The sequence below is a fragment of the Orcinus orca genome, chromosome 11, assembly GCF_937001465.1.
Source record: "Orcinus orca chromosome 11, mOrcOrc1.1, whole genome shotgun sequence".
Taxonomy (NCBI): Eukaryota; Metazoa; Chordata; class Mammalia; order Artiodactyla; family Delphinidae; genus Orcinus; species Orcinus orca.
The window spans coordinates 100497929-100508097 of NC_064569.1; positions in this window are offsets into that span (position 1 = coordinate 100497929).

The following is a 10169-nucleotide window of genomic DNA, read 5'->3' on the forward strand; positions in this document are numbered from 1 at the left end:
TTCATCGTCTGCTGGACATCATCCTGGGCAAATTGTTGTCACCTTAGCTTCCGTGTCCCTTCTGTTCACTTGTGAAAATAAATGCTGTTGAGGGTGTGACACCTGCCGAGTGACAGTGTTGGGCGTATTTCAGGTCCTTTCTTCTTAACCAGCTGGGCTGGCCTGTCGTCACATGGGTGGCTCGATCATCATGACTCCCGGCCCCTCGGGGCCCCTGAGACTGCAGACCTCTTGCCCCGGAGCCTCAGAGCTGCCCGCGGGATGGCAGGGCACAAACGTTATCCGGTTTCCTTGACTCATCCACCCAGCACGGGCCGGTCCTACTGTGTGCTGGGTGCTGCTGTAGGTGTCGGGATGCGGTGGGGAGCAGGTCAAGGGCTGAGCCCCAGGGGCTTCCTTTCCAGTTGGAGGGAGAGGAGGAGAGAGAAAAATTAACAACAGGTGAGTATATGGTTATATGTGGTGATGTGCATCCTGGACACACACAAGACAGAGATCTGATCTCATCTGTGGGTAGGGATGCCCTCTGCAGGAAGTGACTTTCAAACTGAGACCTGGGGGCAGAGGAGGGACCAGCCGAACAGGATGGCAAAGCCTCCTAAGTCTCCATGGCAGTAGCGGGGCAACTCTAAGGAAGAGAGAAATGTTGGTGTCAGAGCTGTGAATGTGGAGTTTGCCCAGGGAAGAAGGGTGGCCAAAACAAGGATGGAGACGATGGAAGGCTCTGGACCAAGGAGGGCTTGGAGGCTGTTCTTGCCATTTTGGATCTGACATTATGCGCAGTGGGAATGCACTGGGGGACTTTCAGCATGAGAGTCACATACCAGGTGGAGGAGAGACGGCCGAGATGCAGGGGGTGCAGGGCTGGAGGCTGGTCAGGAGTCTACTGCAGAGGTCCAAGCAACAGGGAGGCACCTGGACAGCAGAAGGAGCATGATGGCATGAGAGTGGTCAGTCCGGCTGTGTGGTGAAGCTGCTGTTGATGGGATCTGCTGACCCTTGGATACAGGGTTCATGGAAAAGAGGCAAGGCCAAGGACAGCTCCAATGTTTCATGTGTTTGCTTTCCGTGGACAGTTGGGTACAGAGCAGGGTCATTTCCATTCATGGGGAAGGCCAAGTGAAATAGCGCCTTGGGGCCACGTACTACTCATACCTTAGAAAAGTGATGTCGAGTGGACCTGGAGAGAGAAAAGGGAGAGTTTGAGGAATACTTTGAAGGTAAAAACTGTCAGGTTTGGTGAGGTATTGGACGGGGACATGAAAACAAGTGAGGGGTCAAAGCTGATGGCCAGGATATCAGGGCTCTGAGGCCAGTCCAAGGCTACCTGGCTGGTTGGGGGTGAAGCATGATCCAGCTCAGAAACATGTACCCAGTTCCCTCATTCAAAGCGTACTCTTCACTGAGGTTAGACCAACACAGTACTCATGCCAGTAGTATTTCCTGAGCACCTGGGAGGAACCAGGTGCCACCCAGGTGGCTGGGGAAGTCTCAGTCCAAGATGCCCAAGGAGAGACCAGCTAAGGAGAGAGGTCCCAAGGAAGCTGTGGCCTGGCAGCACCATTCACAGGGGCCACATTGTAGAGGAGAGACACAGACAGGCCTGGAAGAAGAGCTCAGTGCAGGAGCAATTTCCTTGGGCACCCAAGAGGGCAGCAAGCTGGCTGCTGAAGTCCTTTGTCATTGAAGCAGAACATGATCTTGAGGCAATTTGGCACATTAAAGAATGTGCTTAAATGTGATGGAAAGAGTTAGGGAGTTTCCGAGATCTGTTTTCAGTCGTATAATTTACAGCTATTTAGTCTTGGGGAAGTTACTTTAAGTTCACTAAGCTTTATTTGGAAAGAAAAAAGGGATCTAGCGCTTATGATGCAAGTTGCTTTGAAGAGTGCAGGTGATGTGTGAGACATTATGAGCATAGAACTGGGCACTTGGGACTGATTAACAAATAGTACAGATCGTAATGATGAGATTATGGTGGTGATGGTGATGATGATGGTGATGATGATGATGGTGATGATGGTGATGATGATGATGATGGTGATGATGGTGATGATGATGATGGTGATGATAGTGGTGATGAGAATGATGACAGTGATGATTGTGGTGATGGTGATGATGGTGGTGATGGTGATGGTGATGATGATGACAGTGATAATGGTGGTGATGGTGGTGATCAAGGTGACAAAGTCAATGGGAATGAACATTTTGTCAGCAAGTGCATCCTATCCCCATTGTACATTGTTTCCAAAATTTCCAAAGTGCCAGTACTTTTTTTTTTTTTTTTTTTTTTGCGGTACGCGGGCCTCTCACTGTTGTGGCCTCTCCCGTTGCGGAGCACAGGCTCCAGACGCGCAGGCTCAGCGGCCATGGCTCACGGGCCCAGCTGCTCCGCGGCACGTGGGATCTTCCCGGACCGGGGCACGAACCTGTGTCCCCTGCATCGGCAGGTGGACTCTCAACCACTGCGCCACCAGGGAAGCCCTGTGCCAGTACTTCTTACTTTATAATGTAAAGAGTGTTTTGCACTTACCCATGTTAATGTTATTTTGGGTGTGAATATCCCGCGTGATGCCAAACATCTCAGTGAAAACTGAAGGTGCAGTCGAACATCACAAAGCGTTCAGACATCCAGATGTAGTGACATTCTGCCCACCAGGCACAAGGATATGCGGTGGTTATTTTTTTCAGTTTTCATTCTGTCATTTGGCATTGGGCTGACTTGGGTGCTGTAATACTAGCTATCAAGAGGTATGAATGTGTACCAGACACTTGGATTCAGAGAGAATGGCATATTGTTGCTGGAATCTGATACATGAAGAAAAAATGCAGGCAGACTGCTTCTCTTGCATGAAGCTAAGTGGTTGCTGGACGTCTGCTCGGGGCGCAGTGTCTTTTCTGCACAGACTCTTAGGTGTGATACAGTCTAAAAATAGCCATGCTCTGTGCTGGGCTGTCTGGGGAATAACTTTGGACTCTCAGCTGCTGCAGCTACAGAAAGCAATATGCTCTTTGGAAAGGTATTAGGCTGGGGTTTTGTTCTGCCAGCGTTGCTTCAAATTGTCTCTCCTGGAACAAGCAGTGCCAGCCCGTCCTCCTTCCTGAGGAGGTGGAGGAGGAGAAAGGGACGAAGGGGGAGCTGCCAGGCAGATTTTGACTCTGAGCCACACACCTGCGAGGGGCACATGCACAAGCCCAGGTATGCCGTGGGCACTCAGACCGGAGAACGCGCACACACATACATGCACATGGACACATGCACACCTGAGGCACTGACTTCTGAGTCCTCCAGTTCTGCCCCCACCTCCATGGTTTGGGGCACACAGCTGGGCTGGGTACAAAGAAATAGCAATGCTGTCTGGAGATGTCACCTTTGGTCCCCAGAGCACGCTGAGGAAGAGGTATTGAGGTTCAGGAATTTGAGGTGCAGCGGGATTGAGTGCTGTGCTGGCTCACATGGAGCTAGAGCCCAGATTTCTCTAAGCCCTGGTGCTCCCAAGTCTGCACACTGGAACGTTCCAGAAATGTGGGTAGTAGTGCTGGGTCAGGGGTCCCACCCGGGCTCGGTTATGTAGGACAGGGTGAAGGCAGGAACTGGCCCACACGGGGAGGGGGGCCCGGAGGGAGGCAGGGTGGAGATGGCCGGGCCTCGGGGCACCCCGGTGTCTGTGATATAATAAAAAATATTTATATTGGTCTTTGTCCCAGTTTCTGGCACAGAGCCTCTAAAATCCTTAGAAGTTCCTGAGCAACAGCAGTGAGAGGATCATCTTTTTATTTCCCCCCAAATTATTTCATTTTATTTCCTTCCTGTTTTATTGAGATGTAATTGACATACAGCACTGTGTAAGGTTAAGATGTACATCGCAACGATTTGATGTACACCCATCAGGAAGTAATGATCACAGTTAGTTTAGTGAACCGCCATCATCTCATACAGGTTCAAAATAAAAGAAACAGAGAATTTTGTTTCCTTAGGATTTACTCTTAGCAACTTTCTTCTAGAACAAACTGCAGGGAGGAGCGTCTTTTCCTTTCGTAATGAGTCCCCTCAGCCACGTCTGAGTTGATGCTAATAAGGTGACTCCTGGTTCCCTGCCCCACCCCCCCAGCTTCAGGATGGGGGCTGGTTGATGGAGGAACAACCATGTGATTCAAGGAGGAGAGCTCTCAGCTCCAACCTCTGACCTCCAGGGAAGGGAGAGAGGTTGGAGGTTGAGTCAATCACCAAGGACAGTGATTTAATCAATCGTGCCCGTGTGATGAGGCCTCCATGAAAGCCCTAAACCACGGGGTTTGGGGAACTTCTGGGCTGGTGGAACCATCAAGGCCTTGGGAGGAGCCTGGGCCTGGAGAGAGCTGGAAGCTCCACCCCCTACTCGCACCCCTTGCACTGGGCCTCTCTTCCTTCCGGCTGCTCCTGACTGTGTGCCGTGACCAACCTGCTACTTTTTGGGAAAGAAGACTCACCTGTGACTGCCCCACCCGACCCTCTTACCCTCCACAGTTCCCAAAGTTGTCCCTGTGAGTTTGTGGAGTTGGCCACATAGGAAACCTACACCAACCAGAGGCAGGGTGGGGACTGGTGACACTTCCTTGAATGCTTTATTAATTAAATACACTCATTAAAAATCGTCGTTGTGCCAGACCCTATGCTGGGCACCAGAGTTTAGATGTGGGGCAGGACACTCTCTTCCTGTGGAGGTTTTTACTCGTCCACTTAGCTGATGGTCACCGAGCGCCTGCCACGTGCCCCATCCAGTGAAGTGTGCTGGGGACAGAGGTGACTCAGGGAGACACTGAATTTTATAAACAAACTTTTGCTGGAGGACATTGTCCCTCTGCTAGTTTGTTCCCCTGTTTTCTTTTCTGTCTCATTTTTTTTTTCTTTAATAAACAGAGTTTGGCTATTAATAGGCATGGAGGACACAAATATTTACTGGATTATATTTAAAGATGCTTCTACCAGTAAATGCATGATGGCTTGTAAGTTGAACACAGAGTTCTGGAAAGGAAACTAATTTATCCGCAGGAACATTGTTATAATTTCCTCCCGGTTCCACTAAAGATAATGTAAAATATTATTGTTATGTATGCACTCATATTTGACCATGAGGCGATGATGATAGTGAGAATGATGATGATGATGATAGTGATAATAATACTACAGATTTGCATTTACGTGTCTCTCTTAGCTTTCTGAAGATTTGTCTATACCTCAGCTGTTCTCTCTCGATCCTGGGTGGGTGGAACATTGTCACTGTCCGTACACCTCTGGTTAATTGAGTATCACTAGGTGTCATATCCCCTGATGGGTTTGTTATATGCATTGTTTCTGCTCCTCAATTGGCCCTGGATGGGACGATCCCCATTTCACAGGGAGAAAACGCAGCCTCGGTAATGGAGAGAGTCTTGTGCTGCAGGTGGTGGTGAGCATCTGAGTCCAGAGAAGCTGGACCACAGCCTGACGGTCTTCTTGCAGCACAAGTAGGTTCAGGAAGGGTTGTGTGTCCTGCATGGAGCAGATCCCAAGGTGAGTGTAGGGAGTCAAGGGTTGGGATTGGGCTGATGGACACCCTCCCACACCCCAGGCTGTTCCTTCTGCTGGGAAGGCCCTCACCCCATTGTTCAGGGCCAACACCTGCCCCTTTTTGGAAGTTCCATCTCAAACTCCAGGTCCTCTGGGAGCCTCCACTGCCTTCGTTGGTGGAATTAATCGCTCTCTCATCTCTGACCACTTCACCGTACAGAAGCTCCTCTCCTCTCTGGGCACAGCTATGGGGCTGCAGTGTGGGTTCTGTGTTTGTCCCTGTCCTGCCCCGTCAGCATCTGAGAGCTTCCTCCCACCCCCAGCCCCCTGCCAGGGCCTCATGAAAAGTCGATGTTCTTGACGGTCTCTTGGGTGGCTGGATGCATGAATATGTGAAGATACAGGTGAGACCTGCAGGGAGATTAGATGTCAGGCAGTGGAGTCCTGTCTGTACTCAGCAGCCCACAGAGAACAATGTGAGGCTCAGGGCAGTGCGGGGAGGTGGATTTTGGAAAAGTTCGTAGGGTAACTGGGATTGACTTATGGATGTAAAATGGTGTGATGGTGCCTGGGACCCACTGGAAGGTCAAGGGATGAGCATTGGGTTATGTCCCCGATTGCCACCTCCCACAACTTGATCCTAGCCCCCATCAGGTAGGGAGGCATGGGGGGACCTGGGAGCAGTGCAGGTGGCCTCCTGACATGAGTGCTAGGTTGAATCTGTATACTTATCTGGGAGGTGGAGAGCTAGTCTTTTTATTGAGGAGTGCTGGCAGGTGATACAGTGGAAAGATCATCAGCTTTGCAGCCCAAAGACATGGTTTCCAGTCCTGAGCCGAGTGTGCTCTGCCCCACCTGGGCACTGGTGTGAGCTCGCTCCATCATGGACTCTGCATCCTCCTCTAGAGTTGTTAGGGACTCAGTGGGACAATGCATGTAGAACATTGGTGTTAGTAAATGGGAAGGAGTATTATTCATTGCTATTATTAATTATGAACACATAGAGGTCATTCTTTTCTGTCCCACTCTTGAGTCCTCTGCACAATGGCCAAGAAAACTTATAGCTGAATGAATATTTACAGCATCTCACAGTTTGTAAAATCCTCCCTCTGCACCCTATAAGATGCATTTTCCTTCATTCTGTGCTCTCTCCAACCTCAGCACTCCTGGGCATTCACCTGCCATCGCCCCTGACATGGAGGAGTGGTGACACCTGGAAGAGCCCTCAAGGCTGCAAGTCTTCGTTCTCCTCCACCTTGGATTGAATTAGCAGCAGGCCAGCACCATGCAGAACTGACTATCAAATGCTCAGTGGAGAAGATAAAAGGGTATTGTCCCTCTAAAAAGCAACAATGCATCCGGAGAACACCATTATCTCCTTCTTTAGGATATAACTACCCTTTAGTCAAGTGGCCACTAATTGACTCCTTGATAAACAATGTCTGTGATTGTTGCACGGGAATCCCTCTCTGGAGCTGAGCATCTGGGCTTCCAGGTGAAATAAAAGCTCAGTCTCTTTCCCACATGCGTAGATAATGGGCATTTATTTGAAGAGAGATCAACAGAAGCTCATTTTCCTTTTGAGCTCAGTCCATATTGCAGGGTCCAGTGCATCCTGCTCTTGGCACCGAGAGGCTTAGGACAACAGGTCCTCTGGTGGACGTTGGTCTCAGCTGGAGGCTGCTGCATGGCTGCTCACCAAATGGGCACAAAGGCGGTAGCTGATCTCCACCTCGGTCTCTGTCAGAGCCCACTCGGGATGTCCAGGGGGGTGTTCTGACTTCTCACCGTCACTCCACATTCTTGAAGGTTGGAGGCAGTCTGAAGGTTCACAGAAGTATCGTTTGGAAAGGAACTCTTCCCCTTTCTTAATAATTCCCATCTTCCTTCTCCTCCATCTCCTTCTTTTTCTCCTCTACCCCCTCTTCCTCCTTCTTCTTCCTTCTTCATCTTCTTCATCAATTCTTCATCTTTTTCATCAATTCTTCATCTTCTTCATCCTTCTCCTCTTTCTCCCCATCCTTCATCTCATCTTCTTCATCTCCTCTTCCTTCTTCTTCATCTCCTTCCCCACCTCCATCACCTCTTCCTCTTCATCCTCCTCCTTTTCCTTCTTCTTCATCAATTCCATCACTTTCTCCTCTTCTTTTATTACTTCCTCCTCTTCCTTCATCTTCTTTATCACCTTTATCTCCTCCTGCTTCTCTGTCTCTTCTTCATCTTTATCTTTGTCATCACTTTAATTTCTTTCTTCTTCATTTCTTCCTCTTCCCCCTTCTCCCTCTGGTAAGGTACAGTAGGATATTTTAATAAAATAGTTTTTATTCATTTACTTAATCTGACAAAACAAGTATTACAAGGAAGATGCCTGGGGTCTGGTGCTGGGTGTTGAGTAGTGATGACAGAGAGTTATGAAGGGGACTCTCTCCAGAGTGATGTTGACCTGGAATGGCCTGACACCCCAAAGATGCCAAGTCTTGAGAGACGTGACATCTCCAGAAGAGGGCTGTGGTCCTGTGGTCCTTCAGTCACCTTAACCACAGAGCCCAATGTGATTTCATCCTCTTCTGGAGCCAACCTTGGCTACAAGATGGGGGTTTGACTCAGAATGCTCTGACCCTAGTTTGCATTCCCTGTCAGAGCTCTGCTCTCATTTCCAGCCTCAGCCCCAGCCCAAGGATGTACCATCACTCTTGGAAGTTCCTTCACCTTGGCTGACTTGCTATCTCTCCACCTAGGAGAGAGCAAATCCATCAGCTTCCACACATCAAGAGAAAACTCTGTACCTTGGCTGACTTGCTATCTCTCCACCTAGGAGAGAGCAAACCCATCAGCTTCCACACATCAAGAGAAAACTATGTGAGAGCAGCTAGCAGTTAGGTCAGTGGAAACAGGAAGTGCTGAGAGGTGAAGAGGGAAAGGGATAGGACCTCTGGAAGTGGGTAGAGCTGTCCTATGGCAGATGGACCAGTCTCCTGTGGTCTCAAAGGACCAAATTAAGACCAAGGAGGATTTTGTCTCAATGGAGGGACCAGTTTTCTACCTCTTGGGGTTGTCAACTGAAGAAAAAGCACAAGCTAAAAGTTGAGAATTATGTTTTATTTGGCAGACGTTCTGAGGACTAAAGCCTGGAAGATGGCCTCTCCCAAAGCTCCGAGGGGGCTTCCCTGGTGGCGCAGCGGTTGAGAGTCCGCCTGCCGATGCAGGGGACATGGGTTCATGCCCCGGTCCGGGAAGAGCCCACATCCCACATGCTGCGGAGCGGCTGGGCCCGTGAGCCATGGCCGCTGAGCCTGCGCGTCCGGAGCCTGTGCTCCGCAACGGGAGAGGCCACAACAGTGAGAGGCCCGCGTACTGCAAAAAAAAAAAAAAAAAAAAAAAAAAAAATCTCCGAGGGACTGCTCTGAAAAGATAAGGGAGGAGCCAGGATATATAGGAGTTTTTGTAACAAAAACCAGGTAGTTGGAACATCAAAATATTGTTAATCAAAGAAAACCAGACATCTCAAGTTAAGGAATTTAGCACTTTTCTATGTATGGGAAGATGCAAGAGTCTGGGCTGATTGAAATCATTCCTTCGATCTGCGCCTCAGCTAACTAGGGTCAGTATCCTGTTCTTTTCCACCCTGAGTTCCCTCAGGGGGCACCATTAGGGGCAACGGTAATGGTTGATGGCCTGATGGCTGCAGCATCCTTTGTTTACCAATATGGTGGGCAACATTTTTCATCCTCAGGGTTAACTTTACGTGGACTGTTAAAGTAAAATTATTCATGATACTTGTTAAAAAATGGTAAGGCGGACTTTATTCAAGGTGGGGGGCTTAGTACAATGGGGTTCTGAAGTGGGGGAGAGAGACTGGGCGAAATTGGGGAAGTTTTAAGCTAAGGGTGCATGTGTATTCGTGAGGGGGCTTGGGCAGAGGAGAATTCAGCCTGGAATTGGGGCAAAGGTCACAGTGTCCAAGCTTTCTTTGACTGAAATCAGGAGGGTCGACATCCTCTTTCCATCCTCCCCCCGGGTGGGAGACTTAGTTCCTGAAGAACGCAAAGACCGTATTATTATGTGTATCCCCTGAGGAACCAGGACTCTGCCCCAAAGCTGCACTATTGTTTCTTTTTTTTCTTTTTTTTTTTTTTTTTGCGGTACGCGGGCCTCTCACCGCTGTGGCCTCTCCCGTCGCGGAGCACAGGCTCCTGACGCGCAGGCTCAGCGGCCATGGCTCAGGGGCCCAGCCGCTCCGCGGCATGTGGGATCTTCCCAAACCAGGGCACGAACCCCTGTCCCCTGCATCGGCAGGCGGACTCTCAACCACTGAGCCACCAGGGAAGCCCTGCACTATTGTTTCTTAACTGCTTTTCCTTTGTTCCTGCATTCCCTCCTTCCCTTAATATCATTAATTACTGAGACTTATTCTAGGGCCAGCATTGCCATCAGGCTTAGATCCCCAAATGGCTTAGGCCCAAATGGGTTCTCTTTTGTCAAGAAAGCCATTCCTGATTCTCTTTCTCTGGGGATGCCCTAACCTATCTGCTTACAAAATGAATGTTACCAGGCAGGAGAAGTAACTACAGCAAAGATGAGAAGTCAGTCACGAAGACTCCCCGTTCTGTTTCAAAGGTGAAGGTCAGCCTGAAGCACA